At 46.4% G+C, this 5,225-nt stretch overlaps 1 pseudogene; it reads left to right on the top strand.

The window, feature by feature from the left end:
• The first annotated feature begins 2,260 nt into the window (after positions 1-2,260).
• Positions 2,261-3,638, top strand: LOC101346008 (T-cell-specific guanine nucleotide triphosphate-binding protein 1-like; annotated as a pseudogene).
• The last annotated feature ends 1,587 nt before the right edge of the window (positions 3,639-5,225 follow it).

Below are 5,225 nucleotides of genomic sequence, written 5' to 3'. Positions count from 1 at the left end.
TAGGTTCTGAACAACTGGGCAGGGCTTTTGCGTGGCTGAAATTTGCTCAGGTTTGGAATTCTGATGTCCATGTCCCCTCGTCCTCCAGGCTTTGTCATTCTGAGGTCATTCTCGGTGCCCTCCATCCTCTGGTTCCCCTGCCTCTGTGTATTTGCCTCCCTCCTCTCTCTTTGGAGCCCTGGTAGCACAGTGGTTAAGAGATCAGCTGCTAACAAAAAGGTCAGCAGTTTGTATCCACCAGCTCCTCCTTGGAAACCCTATGGGGCAGTTCTACTCTGGCCTATAGGGTCATAATGAGTAGGAATCAACTCAATGGCAATGGGTTTTCTGTTGGTTGCTCACTGCTCAGCATATAATTAGTCATCCTTCAGGGAAGGTTGTAAGGAGAGCAGACCATTGAAGCCCCTTGCAGTGTGAGACGGGCATACCCTTATAAAAGCAATCCCAGCAGATGGGGTGGGCACCAAAAGCGGCTGCTGTTTGAGTCTGTGTGCAACGGAGTAATGCCTCTAGATGAAGGTGTGGGTGGGTGACCACCCCTTGCCATGTTGCTCCTCATGTTGGCTTCACGTTCTTTTCTCATCCCAGGAGACCTCTCCACTTGCTGGGACTACTACATCCCGGTTAAACTCTGCTCTCGCCATTAAGGTTTCCTTTCTCAGGCTCCACTGTCTGTCCAATGAGTAAACACCTAGGCATGAAGGGGACATGGGCCCCCCCTAGTGGCCACAGTCTATAGAGGCTGCAGCCCCCGTACAGAGTTGTGTGTCTCCCCCAGGGTGCACATCCCTAACAAGCCCAGATACTGCTTCCAACATCCAAAAGTTCCCAGGAGTGTGCGTCCCCCAGGCTGTCCTCTCACCATGATCACATGCCATCACCACCTTTCCTAAATTATTTCAAAATTAGGGATGTTTCCCCTCTGGACTCACTACTTTCTCCTGTCAGCCCAAAGAGATGGAAATTTTAGAAGAGTTAGAAAGCAAGACTAGCCGAACTGGTTTCAGTCTGTCCTCACTCCTTATGAAAGGCACTGCCAAGTGATGTCCAGATGATGTCTGTCCTGGCCCTTGCACTGCTGCAAGACACGTGTCTTCGGTGTGCAGCTGTCCAGTACCCAGCTCCAGCTCATTCTGCTGGAATCCAGGGGGAGGTGGCAGAGCAGGACTGAAGACGAGCCTCAACCACGGTGCTGTCCTATCGCAATTGTCTTATCTCATTTGGGACATTACAGGCAGGGTTTTCTCTTTTCTTAGGTGGCAGTATTAAAAAGTTAGTGAACCCGGTTCATAAGCAGGCTGGAGTCACATCAAGGTGCACACTCGGATCACCTCCTTGGTGATATCTTGGCTGGATCATACATGTTTTTGGTTACTTTTGAGTGTTAGAGCATAATCATATTAAGTATGAAGAAACTATCAAAGCAACCCTCTTCCTCTCCCACATAATCACTTGCCCTCCTATATACAGGCAGGAGGTTGGGGGTGGCAGGGGTCTCAGGACAGTTTGTTTGGCTCTGTTTGGCATAGATGAGCCTAGCAGGTTCCTTTACAATATGGAGTACCTGTCACCTGCAGTCCTCAGCTCCAGAAACACTGGAAGAGACCCACTGAACACCCTTTTACATGAGTCCACATAGTTTCTAGACAGAAAAAACTTTTGGTAGAAGATTTGCAACCACACTCTGTTGCTACCATTTGACAGAGATATATGTCTTCTAGGAAAGACAAGACCCACATTAAAAGTGAGGTCTCTCACACAGAGATGACAGAGGTCATCAGGCCCTTGAGGGGATATTCCTGAAGATCTCACAAATGGTTAGGGAGAGGTATGAGGGGAGTGTTTCTTTTGTTATCATAAACTAAACTGTACCATTGAATTTGCTGCCGTGGTGAATATTTTTTCCATAAAAATGAATATATTAAAGATACTTTAAATGAGATCATAAATACCAGTGGGTAGAAAAGCTTTGGTAGAATGATGGGGCCTTGAATTTGGTCTTGAAGAACTAAGAGTTTCTGAAAGAAGAGAGCATTACAAGGGGGAGGATACTGCCTGGGCAATACAAACTGTACCTCCAGGCCTGAAGATCAGACAACACCCAAAGCAGAAAGCAAAGGTGCTCCATGCTATCATGTGGGGCGGGGGTTGAGGTTCTGTTTTCCCATAACAGCCAACCCCAAGGCTTCCCCTTGGTGTATGAACCTCTTTGACATTCCCTCTTCTCTCCTCCCTCTAGCGCTCACAATTGCTCACAGCCATGGGTGAGTCATTCTCCAAGCCCTCTCATACAAAGGTTCATGATTTGGCCTCCAGCTTTGACATATTATTTAAGAAGTTCCAGATGGAAAGCAAAATCCTCTCTCAAGAAAACATCACTTTTAGTCAATAACACCTGTAGAGAGGAGACATTCAGGAGACAGTTTCTGCAATCAATGATGCATTGACAGACATTGAGAAAGTTCCACTGAACATTTCTGTGACAGGAGAGACTGGCACAGGAAAATCCAGTTTCAACAATGCCCTTCGGGGGGTTGGGCATACAGAAGGAGATTCAGCCCCCATTGGGGTGATGGAGACGACTATGGACAGAATACCATACAACCACCCAAAGTTTCTCAGTGTGACAATATGGGACCTACCTGGCATTGGGTCTACTAATTTCCCGCTACAGAAGTATCTGGAGAAAATGAAATTTGGTGAGTATGACTTCTTTATTATCGTTTCTGCTACGCGCTTCAAAGAAAATGATGCACAACTGGCCAAAAAAATCCAAAATATGAGGAAAAATTTCTACTTTGTTCATTCCAAGATAGATAATGATTTAGAAAATTTAGAAAAGTAAATTCCCAAGAATTTCATTGATAAGGAGAGAACCCTGCAGGAGATTCGAAACCACTATGAGGAAAAAATATTGGAGGCCAAAGTGATTAACCCTAAAGTCTTCCTAGTCTCCAACATTTATGTGGCTATGATTTCTCAAACCTGGAGACTACCCTCCTGAAGGACCTTCCAGGTCACAAGCACCATATCTTCATGCTCTCCCTGCCCAGTATTACTGAGGCTGCCATTGGTCGGAAAAAGGATTCCTTGAAGCAGAAGATTTGGCTGGAGGCCCTGAAGGCTGGAGCATCTGCCACCATCCCTTTCATGGGCTTCATCAGTGATAAGGATGTGCAGAAGCTGAAAGAGATCTTAACTCTCTACAGGTCTTACTTTGGGCTGGATGATGTATCCCTAGGACATCTAGCCAAGGCTTTGCAAGTGTCAGTGGAAGAACTCAAGGCAAACATTAAGTCTCTACATTTGCTGTCAGTTGAGAAGAATGATGAATTCTTAGGTGAAAAACTGTTGAAAACTATTGAGAAAATTGTCTCAGTCACTGGGAGACCCATTGCCACTGGCCTTTGCTTTAGAAAGAATTTCTATTTGCAAAATTACTTCCTTGATACTGTAGCAAGTGACGCTAAAACTCTCCTTAAAAGAGAAGATCTTTTCATGGAAAAGATGGACTCCATGCAGAGCTAACACCACTGGATATTGGAAAGCAAAGTGGGAAAAATGAGGCACTAGACCCTAATGCTTCCTTCGTTTTGGCATGGCGTTTGGGACTATCTGGGTGGCAAAGGATTCCTCCTAGCAACCCTGTTTCTCCCGCCCCCAGGGAGGACGACAAACATTTCCACACTCCCGCCTGGATCAACCCCACTTCAATGACATTCATTTGAGAAAATATGTGATTAGTTGTAAAGACTCACTTAGACAAATCTCCCTGGGGAAAATAAAGGAAGGGAATCTGAAATTCCATGCTGAGAAGTGAGAACATCTCTCAGGAATACAGCTACTCTGTGTCCAGGACAGGTCTTATTGCAGTGGTAATAGTGAGAAATTGTGTTCAATGCCTGGCACAAGGTAAGTGCTCAAAAAATGTTCAATGTATGCATGTGTCCACAGTCAATAGTAGTCATCCCTAATGTCCCTGTGATATGTACATTTGATCATTGCTCTGGTCTCCTTCTTGAGTTTATCATGTTAATTGGTAAGCTTCTGCAACACAAAAGCCAGCAGAACATCAGTCAGAGGAAGTGAAAGAGGAAACAGAGCCAAGAGAAAGCTGAGTGTCCTGCATAGGAATGTAGTAGGGAGACTTCCATATTAGAACCCTAGACACTATTCAGCTGCCATCACCCACTGTCCCAGGTGTCAGAAGCATGGAGAAGGCTTGTGATGGAGAGCCACTCACAGTATATTCTGGGTTAGTGGCACTTCCTGGGACACAATGTGGAATCTGTAGTGCCCACAGCCTCAGCATTTATGTGACTGGAGCCCTCCCTCATTCACTCCCAAAGTGCTCCTAAGAGTCTGAACTCCAGGCAGTGTCTTCTGCCTCCTGGCCTGGCAGCTCCACCCTGGTATTCAGTTCAGGAAATCCCTGGAGACCGGTGTGGCCTTCTGCCCACGGACTAAGATCCTGGCCATTCAGAGCCCGACCTGTTAACAGTGATGGCTGCACATTGATCTGGCTAATTCCCCAAAAGTTCTCCCCTGCATCTTTCCCCCAGGCCAGTGCTCTCCACAACTTGTGTCTGATCACCTGAGGCCTCCAGTGTAGGGGTCTGCAACTCCAGTGCACACAAGAATCAGATGGAGCACTTGTCAAAACCTGGAATCCCAGCACCCTGCTCCTGTTATTCCAATTCTGTTCTTCCTCAAAAGGAATCTGCACTTTTCACAAGATGCCACTGGATACAGGTGCAGATGGTCCAGGGCTCTCTCTTGGAGAGACAGTGCCCCCTAGGGCTACACCTGGGAAGAGTAGAGCTTTCACCAGTTCAGTTTTGCTCCGTAGCTGGGACGGTTTTACGTTTTAGGTTGTTTTTGTTGTTCTTACAAATGAGAACAGATGGGGTAGGTAGATGTAGAGTGAGTCTCCATTTTCCGGGATTGACTCATAGCTATAGGTGATGTAAGGACTCTCTCCATTTCCTCTTTTGACTGTTTTCCCTCGTTGGAGTCTTGCTTTCCCTGTAGATTTCAGGCTCCTCTCTCTGTGTAGAAGCAGAGAATGAACCCTTCAGAGGTGGTGACTAGAGAATGAGATGCTCACAGTGCAGCCTGTAGGGAGGTTGCAGGTGTTAATGATACAGTTAGAGCTGCACTTCCAGGAAGGCAGCCACGCTTTGCATATGGCTTTTGAGCACTGAAATGTGGTGGGTCCCTACTGA

The sequence above is a fragment of the Trichechus manatus genome, unplaced genomic scaffold (assembly GCF_000243295.1).
Source record: "Trichechus manatus latirostris isolate Lorelei unplaced genomic scaffold, TriManLat1.0 scaffold00181, whole genome shotgun sequence".
Classification (NCBI taxonomy): domain Eukaryota; kingdom Metazoa; phylum Chordata; class Mammalia; order Sirenia; family Trichechidae; genus Trichechus; species Trichechus manatus.
This window is presented reverse-complemented; position numbering and strand designations above follow the sequence as displayed.